Source organism: Pan troglodytes, chromosome 4 (genome assembly GCF_028858775.2).
Source record: "Pan troglodytes isolate AG18354 chromosome 4, NHGRI_mPanTro3-v2.0_pri, whole genome shotgun sequence".
Lineage (NCBI taxonomy): Eukaryota > Metazoa > Chordata > Mammalia > Primates > Hominidae > Pan > Pan troglodytes.
In genome coordinates, this window is record NC_072402.2 from 5,459,136 (window position 1) to 5,482,425 (window position 23,290).

Below are 23,290 nucleotides of genomic sequence, written 5' to 3' on the forward strand. Positions count from 1 at the left end.
GGCAAGTCTTCTTTACAGAGAACTATATGGCATTACTGAGAGAAAACAGACCAAAACATGTGGAAGGATATGCCATATTTATGAATGGAAAGACTCTATACTATATAGATGTTAATTTCTTCTTACTGATTTATATTCAACTACAGTACTTGATAAGCTGATCCTCAAAGTTATGGGAAACAATACACAACACATGCTTAAAAAACAAGGTGGGAAGACTTCCTCCCTCCAGCATTAAGACTTACTAAAACCATATGATAATTAAAGTGGTTTATTGGTACAAATATCAAATATTATAGTAGACTAACAGCTATTACAATTGATGTTGTAATAAAAAATACTCCACATGCTGTCCGGGTGTGGTGGCTCACGTCTGTAATCCCAGCACTTTGGGAGGCCAGGTGGGCGGATCACCTGAGGTCAGGAGTTTGAGACGAGCCTGCCCAAAATGCTGAAACCCTGTCCCTACTAAAAATACAAAAATTAACCCGCTGTGGTGGTGGGCACCTATAATCCCAACTGCCGGAGAGGCTAAGACAGGAGAATTGCTTGAACCCAGGAGGCGGAGGTTGCAGTGAGCTGAGATTGCGCCACTGCACTCCAGCCTGGGCAACAGAGTGAGACTCGGTCTCAAAAATAAATAAATAAAATAAAAATTGCACACGTCTTTGGAGTACACATGTGTTTTTTTCTCTTGGATAAACATGTAGGAGTGAAATTGCTGCTGGACCACTGGGCCATAGAACATACATATCTAAAGTTTAGTGAATATTGTCAAACCATTTTCCAAAGTAATTGTACCAAATCACACTTCCATTTATATATGAAATTTTTATCTTTCCCTAATGTACAGATTAAAAGACAACTGTTACTGCATTTCCCTGATTATGAGAGAGACTGATCATCTTTCACATCCTCATTGGTCCTTTCAGGTTTCTTTCCTTGCAAACTGTCAGCCCAGAGCCGCTCATATTTCCTTCCACATGTTTTGGTCTATTTTCTCTCAGTAATGCCATATAGTTCTCTGTAAAGAAGACTTGCCTTTATTTTGTTAGATTATTCCTATGTACTTCATATTTCTTATACTATTGTAAATTGTTTCTTTTAATCATGGCATTATAGGAATGCTACATATTATGGATGTTGATTTCTTTGCCTGTCATGTACACGGAAACGGTCTTTCCCTATTCTGCAGCTAATCTGTGGACTGTCAATTTACTCAGTTTAGGGTGCTCTTGTCCTACAGAAAGTTATATTTTGACAATGCAGTAAAAGTTATAGGGTTTTTTCCCCACTTCTTTTTCTTTATGCCTTGGTCAATAAATCCTATCAAACCTGGAGATCATAATATGTCTCCCTACACCATGTAAAGTTTTGTTTGGCTGTTTGTCTTTAACACATCTGTAATTCAATTAATTTTAATTTTTCAGATGGATAGACAGTTACCTTGTTGATTTGCAGAGCCACAACTCTCATATGTTAGTTTCATAAAGGAATATACACATTCCGCTAGTGTTTCTGTTTTCGTACTTTGTTATGTTCCTTCAGTTAATTTGTCCATCTCAATTTCTACATGACATTAAATACTACAGTTTTATACTCATTCTTGCTATTTGGTAAAGTAAGATTCTCCCTTGATTACTCTTTAATTATTTTGGCTACTGTTAGACTTTTATAAATTTTAAAATAAATGTATCCAGTTCTATAGGGGGAAAATGAGAAATTTGATGTAAATTTCATTGTTTGTATTAAATAAATTGGGGAAAACGATGTCCTTATCTCATTCATGAATATGGGATGTCTTCCCATTTGTCTTCTTTTATGTCTTTCAATAAGGCTTTATAGTCTCTAAAATAAAACTCTTATATTTTAGTTATGTTTATACATATATATTCAGTCATTGCTATTTTGGAAGAGATTTTTTAAATTAATTCTATTTTATAATCAATTGCTGCTTATGTTTAAGAGCACAATTATTTTTTTCTATACTGATATTATATTTAACAATTTGTTGAACTCTCCAATTAATTCTAATAGTTGTCTTCAAATTTTCCTGCATTTTCCATGAAGAATATTATATCATTTGAGAACATGGACAGTTTTATATATCACTTTTTAATAATTTTACCTCATATTTTACATTAGAGAAACTCAATATAATTCACTTTATTAATAGTTTAAAGAGACAAAAATTCCTCGGTAAACCAAAAACCACCATCAATTCAAAAGGCTCTCTAGATTTCACCTCTCAGCAGTAGCTGTTGACATTTAGCAGCTCAAGACTACAAGAACTCCGACACAGTAGTCATGTCTGTAAACAAATCAACCATTGAGATCAATGTGTAGACAAAGAATTCAAGTACTAGCATGCCATCTTGCCCAAAGGCACAGCTAACTGGTAATGGAAATACACCAGTGTTTGAATATGAATGGAGGAACTTGCTATCCCATTGAATCAAAAATAAATGATTGATGGACAAGAGTCAGCAGCCACAGCCCAAATGTCCTGACATAACACTAACATTCCACTGTCAGCCTCACACTTGTACAAGGCTGTCTACCTGGCCAATTTTATGTTAGTATCACTACTTATTATTGTCCATTGTAAATATTTTTAAACTATGCGATGTATTATTTGAGAATGCTGGTGATAACTTTGATCCCTGTGCAAAGCTTTTATCATGACTGGAAACCGTATTCAACTACTTAGAGCTTAACTTCAAAACACAGGTTTGGTTCTGTGCTGGGCTGAGGAAGCAGCACAGCGATGACACTGAAGACACACCTGAGATTTCTCTGGACATTTGGTGAATGCTGCCATGTTATTTTACTTTTTTTATTAGGTATTTTGAGGAGATTGGCTTATAAGTTTATGTTTTGTGTGTTTGAAGACTTCTTTGTTTTATTAGAAATATCCAATTTCTGTTATTATTTTCATATTTAAAACAAAAGTCTCCTTCCACAAGGGAATAGAAAGAAATATCCTCAGCTACAGGAAAAATGTTGAAACAGAGATTCTTAATTTTTCTCTCATACCAATATTCTCCTTTTTCTTCACAGCAGACATGCCAGTTTGTAGCTAGGCACATAGTCATACAGAATGAAGATTATATCTCCTAACCTTCCTTGTAGATTGTTCTGATGGCAACTTTCTTCACCTTTCAGCCTCACTAGAATGTATAGTTAATGGCTGGAGCTCAAGCAACCATGTTTAAGTATGAAGTTTCTGCTAATAACAGCAGAGCACAGAGATAATATATGTTGGTCCCGAAAAATTATGGGACTTAAGAATTTTCACTCCTAAACTTCTTTAATGAAAAGCAGAATTAAACTTCTCTATCATTTAAGTCATTATTACTTCTCTTTTATTTAAGTCATTATTACTTTGTGTTTTCTGTCACTCACAGCACTTAATTCTGTTACAGATATCTACATTAATACAAGCCAACACCACCTCTAATGGCATTTACAATGTATTTCCTTTGAAAACAGTGAAAATGCTTGAATGAGTTCATCTCTCCTCAATGACTGAATGCTGCTATGGGAAGGTTTGAGGCCAACCCACTATTTTCTTCCATGTATTTAGATAATTTTTCTCATTAGATATCTTTTTCTTTACCTTCAACATCCATTTATCCCAATAAGTTATGTCCTGATTTTTGCTGTCAATTTTCCTATGAACTACTAAGCCCTTTTTATCTACAAGTTTTAAGCTTATTTTTGCAGAAAAAAAGTTTATTAGCTAATTATATCCTTTCTTATTATAATGATTCTATTTTATTTCCTACCCTCTTCTTCTGGATTATCTATCTTCCATTTCTGCCACATTCTCTATGCACATTTTTATAACTGTTCTACTATGATTTGTGTGGATTTCCTCAAAACAATCTATGGATGATTACCTTTTCAGTCTCAATTTTCCTATTTGTTTTTAATTCACTTTCACTTCCATAATGTTTTTTCTTCCCTCTTCCATGTCTAGAACATACAATGAAATATGTTATTTTATGGCCTTAGACAAACACTTCTAAGTTTTTGATGATCAGTGTGGCTAAGCTACATCTTTAAATTAAAGACTCTTCTAGTTTATAATTTGGTTGTGTTGTCTCCTTCATGAATCTCCCTCCTAGGCATGTTCATTATGCTTCTCCCTCTGCAGGCCCTCTTGGTAATGACTCCAGCCCATAGACCATGAATGGTTTAAATTAGAAGCTTTCTCTAACTCCATCCACTTCAACATCTTTTATGAAATTTAATGTCTACGGTAAATTTTCGAGCTTGTCCTTTGGCTTTCCCAAGCCTGAACTTCTCATCACTTGAACTACGGATCACTGGAATTGTCTCTCAGTAAGGGAAGAATTTGTTTTTAGGGTAACTGGTGCCTTATTCAAAGTATGGGGAGATATGTTACAGCTGTTAACGCCCTTGCCCTAGTTGGTCTATATTTTCCAATTTTTATCCAGTGCGTGCCTTCACACAGCTGAAGTGGGGGCTCTCTTTAGATAGTTTGTTTTTTTCATTGAATGTGAAAGGATTTTAGGTCTCTTTATATTCTTTTGCATAATTTTGACACCTTTTGACGTATGGAACTAGAGTTATGATACGTTACACCTCATGAATATTTTAAAGTAGCATGAAAGTTAGTAACACCAAACACATCAATCTGATTTCTTTCTTTGCTGCTTTACTTTTTCCATACTTTCTACCCTATATGAGTTTGAACTTTGGATAACATACACAACCCTTACTGATTATTTAATACCCAAGGTATTCATAATCAGCCAGTTTAACGTCTTGCCAAACAGATGTAACCACTAATAAGGAGGCAGCCTATAGAAGTTTCTGTGGACCACATTATATTAAAAAATATTTGAAGACAGAGATAGAGGTAATAATCTTAATCTCAGTGCTAGTCAGAGAGTACATATTCAATATAGTTTTGGTATTTATTTTATTATTTTTGATACAGAATATTGCTGTGTAGCCCAGGCTGGAGCACAGTGGAGTCGTCACAGTTGATTGCAGCCTCAATCTCCTAGGCTCAAGTGGTCCTCCCTCCTCAGCCTCCCTAGTAGCTGGGACCACAGGCACACACCACCACTCCCAGCTATTTTGGGTTTTTTTTTTTTAATAGGTATGTGGTCACCCTGTTGCCCAGGCTTGGTCTCAAACTCCCAGGCTCAAGTAATCCTCCTCCCTTAGCCTCCCAAAGTGCTGGTATTACAGGTGTGAGCCACTGTGCACAGCTCAACAGTTTTTATTAATTAGTGTTGTTACACGAGAAACAACCTCCAGGTTCACCTTCATATCTTCGAGTCTATCCCACAAGAAAGCAAGACTAGCTGCATAATTTGCATGGCCTCTTGTAAAATAAAAACATGAGGCCCATTGCTCAAACAAACCTGTACATGTACCCTTATCTATATTAAAGGGTTGGAAGTATTTCTACAAATGTGATTATATATAAGATGTAATATGGATAACAGTGATACAAGAAAAGAAACATAAGCTTATAAATGAAAAAATCAAACTTTGGTGTCATAATTTTATATAATACAATAATGATACCTTCTTAATGTGATATTTTGATTGATGATAAGATTTGCTGGCTCACCATTACTTTCCTCCTGCATTTGAAGCAAGCTATAGTTTGAACAGAACTGCTGCCAGAACGCCCACTTAGCCATAGATATGTGGATATAAAACAGGAGCACAGGGTTCCTGTGGACCCACAGAGCATGGGAGTTCAGTGAGCCTCCCAGTGAGCATAAGTTACAAAAATTATGGATGCCAAGTAGCAATAGTAATGATATATGCAAAAACTGTGGCAAAGCATGGCCAACACACAGATTTCTTCTGCATACACAATACTCCATTATCCATTTGACTTTACTTGCAAGACACCAGCTCAAAGATACGATTATTAAGAATTCCAAGATTTTGACAGGGAACTCTAAACCAAGTGCAGGCCTCGTGTGGCTGCACTATTCATATGCCCTTGAAGTGGCTCCGCTTTTCAGCACATAATTTTGTTCTTCACTATCTTGTCCTCTCAGCTTGCAAACATGGCCAAGACTCGGTGACCATTAACAATACAACAAAGAAAAAAGTCCTTGCTTTTTTTTATTTGTTCCCTGTATGTCACTTACCTCTTAAAAGTAAGCTATAAAACTAGAATAGTTAACTGTCTTGTTTCCATTTCTTTGCGACCCTTATTTTTCACACTAATAGAAACAATAACTGTCTTATATTTTATACAGAACCTGTTATCTGTGAAACCATGAGTGACCATTCATTATAAAAGCACACTGAGACTGTGCATTCACCTTTTTACTTGATTTCTCATTTTTTTCATGTATTTCCCTGTGTATAGTTCAAATTCATATGAGCCCCTGCTATGTGTCAGGCAGTTCTGAGGTTACAGTTATAAGCAAACATATAGATATGTTCATTGTTTCTTTGAAATGGAATACGCATGTGATAGCACATGCTTAAGCAGCCACCTACGAATGAGTGCGAGGTTTCCTGCTAGCGATGAGGGAAGAGAGAAAGCAGGAGCCTTGACCTCTGCCTCTGATGATCTCCTAGCTCTGAAATGGAGATACACAGAGCTCATCCATGATACAGGGGTTTGCCTATGGTAATGGGGGATTTGATCACATGAAAATGCTCATTTGGGTTGGTTCCAAGTGCATTAGGAGATATACCTAATGTAAATGACAAGTTAATGGGTGCAGCACACCAGCATGGCACATGTATACATATGTAACAAACCTGCACATTGTGCACATGTACACTAGAACTTAAAGTATAATAAAAAAAGGAAAATGCTCATTAAATTAGAAACTATAGAAATAATAATGATTATTGAGACAAAGATGAAGAGAGGAGCCTGAAAAGTCTAAAGCACACTATATGCAAATAACAAATTATGGCAGGAATTTTGGATTATTCAAAACTCAGAAGAGACCCAGGTGCTGTCGCAAGCTGTGAAGGCAGGTGGAGCTGGGTGGCACTACCTACAGTAACATGCCATATGTGCAGGGGTTTTGGTCCAACTTAGGAGCAAGAAGATTTTGTGAATGGCCTGTAAGCAATATAAATGATGAGTTTTTGAGTAGATGTTTCTGATTACCTTGGGGACAACTGATTGGATTAGTGTGAAGGGATCTGAGCGGATTTGAGGAAGCATTGCCTAAGAGACAATGCTGGTGCAAGAGTCTAAGAAAGATATGACGATCATCTGAACCAGGAAGTGGTGGTGGAGAGAAAGAAAAGTATAGGAATTAAAACGTATTTTGAAGGACACCCAGGTGTCTAAGCGATGTCTGTAATCCAATGAGCAAAGGAAGGTGAGGTGTCAAGAACAGTTCCTCATCTTTTGACTTACGTACCTGGGATGATGGTTTTACCCTTCACCATAATTGCCAATATTACAAAATATTATCAAATGGGGGAAAATCACATGTCTAATTTGGAGCATGTTGAGCTTTGGGTACTTTTTTCTTGCATTGTTCATCTCTCCCTCCCTGAAAATTTATCTTCCCTTGGTTCAAATGGCATCACATTGTTTTCTCTGGCTTCTATTACAGTGTCTTCTCAATCTCCTTCACAGGTGTCTTTATCTCTGCCCAAGTGTAAAATTGAGTTGTGTCTGAGGCTGTCTATTCCACAGGTTTCCTGGGCAAAGTTCATTCATGGCTTTGACGACCACCCAAATGCTGAGCGCCAGACACATCTCTGCTTCTTGCCTACAGAACAAAGCCACCTGTACGCCTGATATGGTTTGGCTGTATCCCCACCCAAATCTCATCTTGAATTGTAGCTCCCATAATTCCCATGTCTTGTTGGAGGGACTTAGTGAGATAATTAAATCATGGAGGTGGTTTCCCCACACTGTTCTCGTGGTAGTGATTAAGTCTCATGAGATCTGATGGTTTTACAAGGGGAAACCCCTTTGGCTTGGCTCTCTGATTCTTTCCTGTCGCTGCCATGTAAGAAGTGCCTTTCTCCTTCTGCCATGACTCTGAGGCCTCCTTAGCCATGTGGAACTGTGAGTCCATTAAACCCGTTTTTCTTTATAAATTACCTAGTCTCGGATATGTCTTTATCAGCAGCACGAAAACAGAGTAATACAAAGCCCATTTCAAACTGAAGTTGTTCAAAACTTCCAAACCTGCTTTTTCTTCTTTTACAATGTCTCCTTTGATTAATAGTGCCAAATTACCCAAACTAGATCATGTGGAAAGTTTGTTTACTAGTCTTATTGCCTCTAGTCCCACTTCCTTCAATCTCTTCTGAGTGATCTTTACAATATGGTAATAAAGTTCATATGATCCCTTAACAACCTGCACCTAGCCCCATTCTAAATTATTCTAATTCTTTGTCACTTTCAGGAAAATACTAGAATTCCATTTTCATTACATAACAGATTATCATAATCTATGGTACTTCCTCCAGGAACTTCATCCCATAGCAATACTGAACTTGAAGACAGGTTCTCTTAAGCCTCCATGACTTTGTATAAACTATTCTATCTGCATGAAATAATCTATCTCAGTTTATCCTTTTCTGAGGCTCAGCATAGATGAAATTTTTTTTTTTTATCACAGTCAACCTAATCTTAAGTAAAGCTTTAATTCCTTGCAGGGGCAGCCAAAGCCTTCTCCACATTTCTGAACATTCCCACCACATGACTCATCCATTATTTTTTCTACCAAGTTTCCGTAGCTCTGCAGAGTGTTACTGTTCTGTTTGTGATAATAAAAGACAGTGATGTCCAGCCTCCTCCAGCCTCCTGCTCTTCGGCATGTAGTGTGCTCAGTCACTCTCCTGAAGATTTGGTGTCTGGATGTTGAGTGAGGTGGTCATGAAGAGAGGTCATTTGGAGGACACCTGACCTTTTTCCATCTCTCTAGCTGAAGTTGCCTTCTTGTCCCATTAGCTCATGTCATTTGTTTGCCACATGTCCCACAGGACGGTGCTGCCAAAAGTCATGTCTCTCTTGATTTCATCTTGACAAGAATCCTTCTTCAAAGAAATTTATTTGAAAAAGAAAAGTTACAATGAACACTATGTTGCCCAGCTCACGATACAGCTTGTCTCTTCCAGGTGAGTGAAGTTCCTGGAGGACACGAGCGCTTTCTCAGGTCTATCTCTGGCACATGGTGGAGAGTCTGGTATACAGTAAGTGATCAATCAATATTTGTTGACTGAATACATAAATGCTCCTTTTCTATGAATTCATTTTGGGCTATTCCTTTATAAAACATAATCCCTAATTTTTTGTATTATTTCATTATTGTCTCATACATGTGTGAACCTAATAGAAATAAATGCTGCTTTAAAATACAGACCAAATTTTATCGTTTTACTGTCTCCCAATGTACCTAGCACATAGGGATACGATGAATAACCACTGGTAATTAAGAATGTTATGTGTATAATACAGTACCCACTTTATGAAAGCTAAGATCTATTATTACTGACTCTCTTAAGTAAAACTAGAATTATAATGAGAGAGAAAAAAGGGAAAGAGAGAGAAAAGAAAGAGGAAGGGAGACATAGAGAATACTTCTGCTGTTGCAATTAATTTTAATTCCAGTTTCAACTGGAAATATGTCCTTTTCCTGAATTTCTTCTACAGATGAATTGCATATGTACCATGAGCGATGCAGTAAGCAAAGTTCTATTTCACCAAGAAGACTGGGCTGCTGGATAATCTTTCTTCCAATAATTTCAAGTTACTTTATAGGACAGATATGATAAATACTGAAACTTCTAGTTTAGTTCTCAAAATTGAATTTACTGACATAGTCTAAATAGTTCTAAAGTAGAAACTACTTTCCCTTTCCCTTTGCCTTTATTGAATAATAACTTCTAAACATCCACATGAGTTACAGACAAGAACTTGGATGAGGGCTGGGCAGTGATCTACTTAGAAAAATAGATTTAAAATGGTTTTGTGTCTCCTGTGAGGACGGGAATGATAAAAAAAGAAGAAAAAAACCCTGACTAGAAGATTGTAGGACTAGAGAAAGAAAAGACATTTTCTCAGGAATATAGAGATTTCTTTATTTGTTTTCTCTTATTTTCAAACCTACAGTGTATATTAAGGTTTGCCTTGGAGCCCCTTCACCTGTCAGGATTATAAATGATTATTGAGTTTGCCTATCGAATATCCAGTGCTGATTGGCTTGTCTGAATAACTGCACAGATTTGGAGTTGTGACGGAGACCCACTCTAAATGGCTACCTCCCAAATTGGTCTCCCCAAAGGCCCTGGCCTCTCGCAGCTCATCTCATCTGTTCTGGGCCGCTCACCCTAGAAGGGGAAGACCCCGTCCTCTCCGTGTGGAGGGCAGAGCCCGCAGCGTATTCCTGCGCCGCTCCTTGCGTTGTCCAACAGCTTGTGTAATTTGATGCATCCCATCAGGTTAACTCACGCTTAAGGTGATCTAGGGATCTAGGGCACCAAATGACACCCTTGTGTGGCAAGGTGTGGAAAACGCAGCTTTTTCTTCTTTCAGGGTCCCAGCTTGCTAATGAATCTAGCAAGTTAAATGACACCTGGTGCTCACCAGCTTTCAACTCTCTTTTCTTGAGTAGCACAACACAGAATCATTCTGTTCTGTTTGGCATATTTACATTCACATAGAATTTTGCATGACTAAGGATGACCCAACATCAATTATGCCTGTATCTATTCCTTTGTCTTTATCTGGATCTATGTCCCTGTCTTTATCTGTATGTATAGCTACAGCTACATTTATGTAAGCCAAACATGAATTTCTCCGCACTGCACATATTTAGATTATAATTTTAAAAGAAAACTGCCTGGTAGAAATACTGAGAAAATAATAATCACATTACTATAGTACCCCAAAGTTTTTTTAAAAGTAGCTGAATTTTTATTCTTTTCAAGAGAAAACCTTCCCCCACTTAATCGAATCAGCTTGTGCACTTTTTTTTATCTTTCTTCCTAAGATTTTATTTATATTCCTTTTTAATTGGTATGTTTAATGCCTGTGTATAAGTCCATTTAAATAAAAATAGGACAGGCTTACTAGTATTTGTATTGCATGAAATTACAAGCAGGTTCAAGTTGAACAATTAATACTCCTTTTTTTCTCAGTGGTGGTACGAATAGTGCCAATTTAATGCTGTTTAAGCTTATTATCTAATTGCATGCTTGTGCTAGCTTCAGAAACGGCATGACATGAAGGCAGGCGTGTGCTGTGTTCCCTCTGCAGTAGAATATTCAATTATTTGTTCTGACTCATGTAATTCCCTGTATTCCAAGCTTGTTAATGTCATTACAGAGCTGAAATAAAGTGATTACTCTTAATGAGTATTTATCCGATAGGTAATGCAATTCCTGCACCCTCCAGCTGACAGTGGACTCTTATGGATTTTGCTCACTGGTCCTTTCACTGCTCCCCCCGACCACCACCCAAAGGCGCCATCCCCCACCTCTTGACTTTCCTGTCAGGGAGGCAACATTGCATTGCGGTTTTCTGTGAAATACTGTCAGATGATGGGGAAAAAAATTAAAAAATCTTTAAAAAAAGGAAAAGGAAGAATTGCAACCTCCCCCGGCAGAGTTCCAGCTAATGACCACTGCTTCCACTTGCCGGCAGTGATGACAGCTTGCGCTAAATGATAATGGCATGCCTGCTGTCGGGTTTGCCCGCTTATGTTATTTCTCTTGACATGGTTCTGGGGAAGGCCTAATTTTTCTGACATTTGACCATGCAAATTTGAGTCCTGATACATTATTCTGCATTTACATCCTTCCAGTGTTGCTGTTTAAAATGTGCTACAAGCTCCAGGAGCTCAGCTAATAAAGGCCACCGAATGAAAGAAAGTTAAATATGAATGCAAGAGGAGACCTAAATGAAGGGCTGGCTTGTACATCTCAAAGATGACCTTCTAGAGATGAACGAGTGGAAAACCTTTTTTTTTAAGCAAATGGTAAAGACTGTAACATCGATTTTTTTTTGTAGATTTTTAAAAGATTTTCAAATATATATCAAAAGGAGAGGAAAAAAAATCTTCTCATTATATTTTACATGAAAGTTTTCCTACTCAGCTTATCAGCTACTATATTATTAACCGATTGCAAGGTGGTGCTGGCTTCTCGAACTCTAAACTCACGAATCTGCAGAAGGCATCTTTGATTGTCAGGCCTACATTTGCACAGCTTCTAAACTTACCAGTTTCATGTCATCAATTCCATGCCTTTTGGTTCTAAGAAAATTCTTCCATTTTAGAGATTTCTGTGGGTTTTGGAACAAATCAGACTTCATCCTATATTGTCTCTGGCTCCAGACCAAAATTTGGACCTAACAATAAAAATGGGGAAAATGTTAAAAATCATTCTCAGCAAACTAACACAAGAACAGAAAAACAAACACCACATGTTCTCACTCCTAAGTAGAAGTTGAACAATGAGAACACATGGGCACAGGGAGGGGAACATCACACACTGGGACCTTTTGGGGGTTGGGGGGCTAGGGGAGGGATAGCATTAGGAGAAATACTTAATGTAGATGGTAGCTTGATGGGTGCAGCAAACCACCATGGCATGTGTAAACCTATGTAACAAACCTACACGTTCTGCACATGTATCCCAGAACTTGAAGTATAATAATAATACTATTAATAAGTCAATAATAATACTAACTATACTAAATTGACTTAACCACTAAAAATAAACATGCACTCCTAATAATGATAAAAGAGGAGTATTCACAGATTTTGTTATGGATATCAACATTAATGTCATTATTTTACAAAAAGAAAAAGCATAAAGAAAAAGTGCTTGTTTTTATCTGTCCATATTTATATTTTTATTTACTTAGCATTCAATTTACTAAATTGTTATTTTTATACATTTTGAAATATTTCACTGTATATTCTCCCAGTTAAATATATTAAAATAAATCATTTAATACAGATAAGTAATTGGACTTCAGGTTTGATACATATTAAGAGTATTACAGAAAACCCTCTTTGAAATTACTGAGTAGCCAAAATTTTTCTCTACTTCTCCATTCTCTACTCTCCTTTCTCCCTCCTGTCTGGTCTTTCCTCTTTTTTTTCTTCCTTTCTTCCTTTTCCTTAATTTCTTCCATTTTGAATATCCACTTTATTTTTGAGCACTCTATCTATCTATCCATCCATCTATCTATTTATCTATCACCTATCTATGTAATCTATTTATTTAATCTATCTACCTACCTACCTATGTTTCCAACTGGATGCTGAAACATTTACAAGCATAAATAAGACAGAGAGTCTCTGAACATTTGAATCTTGCAATAATAAGTGTAATTACACAAATATAGTAAGATACAAAAACACTTTGTTTTTCTAAACAGTGTCATTACTACCAACAGATTAAGTCACAGTCAAGATCGGAAAACACAATTGCCAATTTGCTTTTTATGAATGGGGTATTTTCCTCAGATGTTTTAAGTATGTGTGCGCCCTCATATGCAGAACTGTGCCTAAGGTGGTTTTACTGATTGGGCAACAGAATTCAAATCTTCATTTTCCCTTTGTTCTATCTAGTCAACAAGAGAGCACCAGAAGAGTGATTTCAAGAAGTGAGACCAGGCTTGAAATCACTCTGGCGAGAGTGCACTGCACGGTCCCTTTCACTTGAGAGACAATGAAGTAGCAGGCATGGCATTCCACCATGTGATTTCCATACATCATGTCAACAACAATCACAGCTTTAAAAACATGATGCAGGTCCTGAGATACAAAGTCAAATACATGTCAAATGTAGAATCCTGACTCAAAACATTAAGTAGATAAAAGTACTTCTAAGAAGTCTCCTTACACCTCGCAGAGTTATGAAGATGTGGAGTTCATCTTGTTTTATTTAAAAAAAAGTATTTATGAGAATAGCATTTACTTTTATGTATATTTAATATTTTAAAATATTAATAGTAAGGAAATAAAAGACAATTCAATAATAACAGTTGTTTTTCCAAAAAATAAATAAAAGCAGGAAAAAAAACTTTTCCATTTTGTAAAGTACATTAGATGGCCTTGCTCGCATAGCAGTTGGTATGCAGTCCTTTTGAAGATCAACTGTAGAGACAAAATCTTGCATCCCACCAACTCTGAGTTCTGATAAAGATAAATAGGCTGTTTGCACCTCATGAATCCAGCCCTTATTGCATGGAGGGTCTAGAGAAAGACACTGGTCCATCCCTGCCATAAGTGCTCAGGTTCCACAACCAAATCAGCTGGTCCAAGGATTCCTCAATTTTTGGTCATAACCCTTCCACTTCGGTTCTTCAATCCGGGATCATTTGCATTTAAACTAATGCACTTCCTTTAGAGTTGACAACCCTGAGGGAATGCTGACACGTTTATTTGCTTGAGACATTTTTTTAACCTTTGTTTTTGAAGGAAATTTGCTGGTCATAGAAATAAAGGTTGCCAGTTTTTCTGTGTCTTTTTTTATTCGATATTTTAAAAATATTATTCTATTGTCTTCTGAATTCCATTGCTTCCGTTAAAAATTCAGCTCTCATTTTTATTGTTGGTTTGTGTTTTTTTCCCACTTGCTTTTAAGCTCTCTCTTTTTCTATGATGCTTACAAGTTTAAGTTTTATATATCTAGATGGCATTTAATTTATATTAATTCAATTTGTGGTTCACTGAACATCTTGAATAGCTTTCAAGCATTCTGAAAATCTTCAGGTAATTTTTTGCTTCAGATATTGCTCACTTCCTATTTTTTTTCTTCTCTCTTTCTGGGAACCCAACTACATATTTGCTAAACTTCTTGTTCATATTCTAGTTTTTTCATGTTTTATACTTTTTATTCATGTTCATGTCTATGCTTCAATTTTAATATCTTCTCTTTAACTGTATTCAAGTTTACTAACCTATCTTTTGCTGAATCCAGTGTGATTTTTTATCTCTCAATGAATTATTAACTTAGTTATTATATATTTTACACTGTAATAATGTTTCTTATATTTTTATAAATTCTAATTATTATAAGATACCCCATATTTGCATATTTCTTATCTATAATTCCTTTATTAATTTTAAGATATTGGTCATTTTCTGTGAAGTAAAATATCTAAACAAACTCTCCCTCTGCTTAGACTGTATTACTTCTTAATTTGTCCCTTTTTTCAGCCTCTTTGGAAGTCTAGAAATTTTTAATTTTGTGCTGGACATTGTAATTATTACATTGTAAAGAACCAAAATTGTATCATTTTCCATTTTTAATTTGTTCTGAATTAAATTTGAGTTAAATTATAAAATAATCAATTACCTTGATCATTTCAAGGCCCAGTTTTACAACTTGTTGGGCCTTATATTGCAGTTTTTCTTATTTCCAGAACATAACCTACACTTTTATAGCATGGTCTTTCTAGTTGCTAAAAGAATATTCAGGGTATTTGAAAGGCCACTTCACTTTAAGCAGCCTGGACTTCAGCATCTCCCTGACACTATGAATTCTCCACTACATCCATTCAGCCTTACTCCTCCTGACAGGCAGACCAGAGTTCTATCAAATCTCAGAAACTGGCCAAGAACCAAAGAGGCTGATTTAATGTAGACTTTTACACTTTCCTTTCTACAATTTGCTCATAGTCATTGCCTTCTGGGATTTCTGTAAAGCTCTCAACTCTTTTCTCATTCTCTTTAGCTCAGCATAACTTTCACTCTCAGCCTTGACTGACTTCTCTGAACTTCAGCCTGGAAAATATCCTCAAAAAGAAATTCAGAATAAATATAAGCCATAACTCATGAGCTTCCTCTCTCAATTATTATTGCCCTGGGTTAACTGTCATTCTAAATCTGTAATCATTGTTATATGGATATTTATGTAGGTTTCATAGCTGTTTATGGGTAGAAAAAATACGGTATCAGCTACTTTATCATGCACAGAATCAGAAGTCTTTCTGAACTTTATTTTTATTTTTAGACTTATTGAATTTTTATCAAAAAGTGCAGTTTACAAAATCTCCCCTGTAGAATTAATTACTTTTTTCTGGAAACTAGCACATGATTTATTTATATAAATGTTTTTCTATCATAAAATGATTGCAAGTTGTCAGTTTGTAAGATATAAAATTGTAAGTGTTTTAAAGTTTTTGATTTTGATTACTGGACCTATCTATTAAAATCTTTGAAAATAATTTTATTTTTAAGAATTTATATTTGTATTTATTCCCATTTTCTTTTATGTGACAGATAGTATATAAAAGTTTATATATATATAACTTATGTATTACTATACATTTTATAATTGTATGAGTTCCATCTTTTTTAAAAATTTTAACTTTGAAATGTGATTTAATTGTTATTTACACTGACATTACAGGAGAAATCCTGTTCGAGATTTTTTTTGCCAACTTGCTCCAAGTCTTATTATTTTTCTCTCTTCTTCCGTTTTTTTGTTTGTTTGTGTTTTGAGGAGGAAGGAGCATGCTTAGTTCTGCTAATGTAGCTGGATTGTTTAAATTACATTTTTAAAATGTAATTTTATAGACATAAAATAAGCAAGCTCTTCCTCCCCAAAAAATTACATTTTTTAAATTACGTTTTTAAATTAATTTTAAAAGTACATTTTCTATAATTTTATAAGAAAAAATAATACTACTGTGTTTACTGTGTTTACTTAATGTCTAACATCAATTTTATATTTACTGCTTCTCTCTTTTTAATTATTTTTCCTATTTTAAAAAATATGTTTTAGGTTATGTTCCATTTCTATTTGTCACTCATCTATGCTCTCATATTGAGATTTTTAAAAATCTGTTTCCTCCGTTTTCTGAGATGAAAACTTTAGAATATTTGTATTTTACCCTTCTCCCAGTGTCCTAGATACACCAATTTTGGTTTTCTGATAGTTTAGGATTCACAGGTCTGGGAATTTATTCTTTAATTTTAAGAACTGTTATTATTTTCTCAATTAAAATCCTCTGTTGCATTATCATTATCAGTGAAAAGTTATGTTTTAAACTGTGTAAATACTTTCTCATGACTGTTGCTTTCATATTTAATCTAGTTCTGTTTTAATCATACTTTGGACTTAACGATTTTGGTTACACTACTTGTTGAAATAATTTGTTTAGATAGGGAAGAAGGATAGAATAATTTCTGAGTCTTTGAACATCTTAAAAATAAAAAATTATTTAAACAATTCTCAACAGAATAATAAGTGGTGGCATTACCTGAGAGAAAAATTGCTGAAAAACATTGTCTCATCAAAACTGCATATAAGTCAAACATCGTTAGCTTCCACTATAGAAGATGAGAAGCCCAATGAAAATTATATCCTCTTTATTTTGAAAGTAAATTGTTTTTTATGAAAAAGCAATTAGAAGAGCTTGTAAGGTTTTATTTTCTTCATTGAAGTGTGACAATTCAGGATATTTTTAAATGTTGTATTTTTTCATTAATATTTTATTGCTATCAGAAAAACTTCTCAATTAAAAACATATTTTGTCTTCAATTCAGTCATTTCACATTATTATTAGTAGTTGTAGTAGTAGTAATATGTTTTCTTCATTTCTTTTTTACTTCTTTTGTTCTCTCTGAAATGCTTGTATATTTTAAATTTTCTTCATCTTCTCTGCCAGTGTTTCAACTTTACACTAATAATTCCAATTTATTTTAATTTTTGCTTTATTTCATTGACAAATGTTTTTCATTTACCATTACCAAAACTTAATTCAGCAATTTTGAGAAAATTTTTCTATTTTCATTTTATCTATCACATATTTTACATTTTCATTTTTATTGTATGTGTATGTATGTGTGTGTATGTGTGTGTATGTATATATATATATATATATATATATATATATATATAAAATACTTAAAGTTCTGGGATACATATACAGAACGTGCGGGTTTGTTACACAGGTGTATGTGCGCCATGGTGGTTTGCTGCACCCATCGAGCTGTCACCTAGGTTTTAAGCCCCACATGCATTAGGTATTTATCCTAATGCTCTCCCTCCCCTTGCCCCCAACTCCCTGACAGGCCCCTGTGTGTGATGTTCCCCTCCCTGTGTCCATGTGTTCTCATTTTTCAACTATCACTTATGAGTGAGAACACGTGGTATTTGGTTTTCTGCTCTTGTGTTAGTTTGCTGAGAATGATGGTTTCCACTTCATCCATGTCCCTGCAAATAACATGAACTCATTCTTTGTACGGCCGCATAGTATTGCATAGTGTGTATGTGCCACATTTTCTTTATCCAGTCTATCATTGACGGGCATTTGGTTTGGTTCTAAGTCTTTGCTATTGTGAATAGTGCTGCAATAAACATACGTGTGCATGTGTCTTTATAATAAAATTATTTATAATCCTTTGGGTATATACCCAGTAATGGGATTGCTGAGTCAAACGGTGTTTCTGGTTCTAGACCCTTGAGGAATCGCTGCACTGTATTCCACAATGGTTGAACTAATTTACACTCCCACCAACAGTGTATAAGTGTTCCTATTCCTCCACATCCTCTCTATCATCTGTTGTTTCCTGACTTTTTAATGATCGCCATTCTCACTGGAGTGAGATGATCTCTCATTGTGGTTTTGATTTGGATTTCCCTAATGACCAGTGATGATGAACTTTTTTTCATATATTTCTTGGCTGCATAAATATCTTCTTTTGAGAAGTGTCTGTTCATATCCTTTGCCCACATTTTCATGGGGTTGTTTGCTTTTTTTCTTGTGAATTTGTTTAAGTTTCTTGTAGATTTTTAATATGAGATTTTTGTCAGATGGGTACACTGCAAAAATTTTCTCCCATTCTGTAGGTTGCCTGTTCACTCTGATGATAGTTTCAGGCAGGAACTGATTATTTGGAAAAATTAACAATATAGACAGCTAGCCAGACTAATAAGGAAGAAAAGAGAGAAGAATCAAATAGACACAATAAAAAATGATAAAGGGGTATCACCACTGATCCCACAGAAATACAAACTACCATCAGAGAATTCTATAAACACCTCTACACAAATAAACTAGAAAATCTAGAAGAAACGTATACATTCCTGGACACACACACTCTCCCAGGACTAAACCAGGAAGAAGTCGAATCCCTGAATAGACCAATAACAAGTTCTGAAATTGAGGCAGTAATTAATAGCCTATTAACCAAAAAAGCCCAGAGCCAGACAGATTCACAGCCAAATTCTACCAGAGGTACAAAGAGGAGCTGGTACTATTCCTTCTGAAACTATTCCAAACAATAGAAAAAGACAGACTTCTCCCTAACTCATTTTATAAGACCAGCATCATCATGATACCAAAACCTGGCAGACACACAACAAAAAAAGAACATTTCAGGCCAATATCCCTGATGAACATCTAAGCGAAAATCCTCAATAAAATACTGGCAAACCGAATCCAGCAGCACATCAAAAAGCTTATCTACCACTATCAAGTCGGTTTCATTCCTGGGACTGAAATAAATAAATAATGATTAAAAATTGCTTATGGAATAGACGAAGGTATTTGTTGTTTCAGTTTGAAATTCCCTAGTGAAAAATAATTTTTAGCCTGTGTTCGTGTGTTTATTTATTATTTGCGTATCTTCTTTGGTGAGAAGCCTATTCAGATCTTTTGCTCATTTTTTAATTGAGTTTTTTCCCATTGTTGACTTTTAAGAGTTCTTTATTTAAAAAAATATATTCTTTAGTGTTTCCAATCTCTTAACATTACATTTCACGGAAGTTTTAAATTTCCAAATTATCAACTTTTTATATTTCATCTATTTGGCATTATATCTAAAAACTCATCACAGAACAAAAAAACCCATCATTTTCTCTATTAAATTCTAGAAGCTTTATAGTATTTCTTTTCTATTTAACTCTCATACATTTTTAGCTAATTTTTGCAAAAGGTGTAAGTTTTCTGAGTTTATTTTTTAATATGGATATCCAATTCTTCCAACATGATTTGTTGTAAAGACTATCGTTTCCCCATTGAGTTTCATTTGCTTGCCAAGGAGCAGTGAATATATTTTTTGAGTCACTATGGGTTCTCTGTTCTGTTCCATTAATCTATATGCTTATTTCTGCCAGTACCTCACTGCCATGTTTCCTATAGCTTCAGAGTAAACCTGGAGGTCAGGTAGTTCAGTCTTCCAATATGTTCTTCCTCAGTGGAGTGTTGGCTATTCTGGGTCTTTCACCTTTCCATATAGACTTAGAATCAGTTGACCGTGATAAAGCACAAATAACCTAAAATGGCCTGCTGGCACTTTAATTGGGATTGCATTGAATTTACACATCAAGCTGGGAAGAACTGACAGCTTACCAATATCGAGTCTTCTATTCCATGGACGCAGAACATCTTTCCATTACTTTTGATCTTTGATATTTTTCTTCAGAATTTTATAGTTTTCCACAAATAGATTCTGTATATGTTTTCTTGGATTTAGACCTAAGTATTCTATTTTTGTGTGTAAATAGCATTCAGTTATTAATTTCAAATTGCAATAGACAAGATTTCAGAAATGGGGTCCCAGTTTATATTCCTGATATAGGTTGGATGTCCCTTCAAAAATCTCATGTTGAAATGTGATCCCCAATATGAGAGTGGGGCCTGGTGGGAGGTATTTGGGTCATAAGGATGGATCCCTCATGGCTTGGTCCTGTCCTCCTGACAGTGAGTGAGTTATCTTGAAATCCGATTGAATAAAAATGTGTGGCACCTCCCCTCCCACCCTTTGCACTCTCTCTGTCTCTCTGTCTCTGTCTCTGTCTCTGTCTCTCTCTCTCTCTCTCTCTCTGTGGTATGCTTGCTCCCACTTTGAATTCTGCCATGAATAAAAGTTTCTGAGTCCCTCACCAGCAGCCCAGCAGATACCAACGTCATGCTTGTTATAGCCTGCAGAACCGTGGGCCAATTCAACTCTTTCCTTTATAAGTTACCCAGTCTAGGGTATTCCTTTATAGCAATGCAAGCAGGACCTGATACAATTCTTATATGAAACATGTAAGAGTGCCCGTTTCCCCTCATCTTCACTGGTATGCCCTGATCTGCTTTGCACCTTTGAGTTATCCTCTTTCCCTATCAGCCTCTTCCCAGTAGATCCTGCTGGACTCAGCTTGTCATAACACACTCTAGGCAAGTGCCAGCCAATCCTAAGTGCATCATACTAACTTACAGAAGCCAGAGCAATGAGAAGTGAGATGACCCCCTGTAGGCTGCCTGATTTCTAATCTAATGCCAGTTGGTTTACTTATAAAATAAGTGGCATTTGTTGAAAATATCTGTTCTTCTTACTTGAAACATTGCTTCTTTAATCTCATTCGCCATTCTCCTCACTATGTGGAAAGTATTTTCTTTCTTTTAACTTGTATTTTAAGTTCACCATGTGCAGGTTCATTAGATAGGTAAGCTTGTGGCATGGGGGTTCATTGTATAGATTATTTTATCATCCAAGTATTAAGCCTACTACTTCTTATTTATTTTTTCTGATTCTCTTCCTTCACCCTTCAGCACCCTCTACCCTTCAACTAGCCCATGTGTGTTGTTCCCCTCCATGTGTCGATGTGTTCCCATCATTTAGCTCCCATTTAGAAGTGAGAATATGTGGTATTTGGTTTTCTCTTCCTACATTAGTTTGCTAAGTATAATGGCCTCCAGCTCCATCTACGTTCCCACAAAAGACAAGGTATCATTCTTTTTCATGACTGCATAGTATTCCATGGTGTGTATGTGCCACATTTTCTTTATCAAGTCTATCACCTATGGGCATTTAGGTAAGATTCCACGTCTTTGATATTGTCCATAGTGCTGCAATGAACATACGCATGCATGTGTCTTTATAATAGAAAGATTTATATTGCTGGGTTAAATGATATTTCTGCCTTTAGGCCTTTGAGGAATTGCCACACTGTCTTCCACAGTGGTTGTACTAATTTATACTCTCACCAACATAAGCATTCCTTTTCTTTCACAAACTCTCCAGCATCTGTTATTTTTTTGACTTTTTAGTAATAGCCTTTCTGACTGATGTGAAAAGCTGGTAAGTGTTAAAAACACTTCAGGGATTCTTGAGTTGCTTAAATGTATTTAGTCAGAATCATGACACATTGTGTTTTTAGGGAAATACAATTAACTTCAAAATTAAAGCATTTAATTTAATTGATGAGTTGAGTTTATCCTCAGTTAGAAAATACTTTATTTCAATAAAGTATTAGAAAATACCTTATTTTATTTCTAATAAAGTATTAGAAAATACCTTATTTCTAATAAAGCATTAGAAAATATTTTATTTATAATAAAGCATTAGAAAATACTTTATTTCTAATAAACCATTAGAAAATACTTTATTTTCTAATTGAGGATAAACTCGACTCATCAACTAAATTAAATACTTTAATTTTAGAAGTTAATTGTATTTTCCTAAAAATACAATGTGTCATGATTCTGATTAAATATATTTAAACAACTCAAGAGTCCCAAAGGTGTCTTCCATACCTGCTTCTGGTCACGATCCCACTCTGTCCTTGGCAAGCAGCAGGAGTGGCTCAGGACACTGAGAACGAGGTCGGTGTACAATGGCATGTGCACAGAGAAGCCGGCAGTCTCACAGCCTTCAGAGAAGCCTTGGCTGATGTGGGGACTTGATAGTGCTCCCATGTGACCACCCAGGCAGGGGTCTGAGTGTGCATGGCAGGTGAAACAGATCTTTAAAATAAGGTGCCAAGACTGAGTCGTAATCAAAAATCAAGGTGGGCCTTGCAGAGCTTTCATGTCTTCTTGTAAGTGGCATTTTCTCCGTGGGTTGTCCTGAACCTCCAGTCTCCCTTAGGTATATTGTTAAACCATTTTACAATATGTTGTAGCTGCATATTCTTCTGTAGCTCTTACTGTAGCTACCATTGTAAAATTTCCTGTGTGATTGTGGACTCTCCTCCCAGAGTGCTGCAGGCTTCTTGAGAACAGGACTGGTGTGTGCCGTCCAGCTTGTGTTTCCTGCCCCAAGCAAAATGCTCAGCCCATAACTGACTTAGCAGAAATAAAAGTTGAAAGAATGAATGACTGAATGAGTGAATGAATAAATAACTAAATGTGTGGCTGGATGCTAAACTTCAACATAAGCAATTTGATTACATCTAAGGAAAGCTTTTGTTTGGTGAGGAATGAAAATGCTCTTGAACATGTGTCTCTCCTAGTGCAGACCCTGCTTTGCTGCCTGTTGGCCGGGGCCCTGATAGAGTCCTCTGATATCAGAGGGATCTAATGCCAATGCCTTGGCCTGGGGGGACACCTTAGAAACACAGG

The 23,290-nt window shown here is 35.7% G+C and overlaps 1 long non-coding RNA gene across 5 annotated transcripts in view; it reads right to left on the reverse strand.

The window, feature by feature from the left end:
• Positions 1-23,290, reverse strand: part of LOC107974600 (uncharacterized) — a 181,484-nt gene that overhangs the window by 108,995 nt on the left and 49,199 nt on the right. For 4 of the 5 annotated variants that reach the window (XR_008547856.2, XR_010157133.1, XR_001717424.4 and 1 more), the window contains one exon: positions 12,215-12,343. This is a non-coding gene — a long non-coding RNA (uncharacterized LOC107974600). Of the gene's footprint in view, positions 1-8,618; positions 10,465-12,214; positions 12,344-23,290 lie in introns of those variants that run through there. The other variant, XR_010157131.1, reaches the window with a different exon arrangement.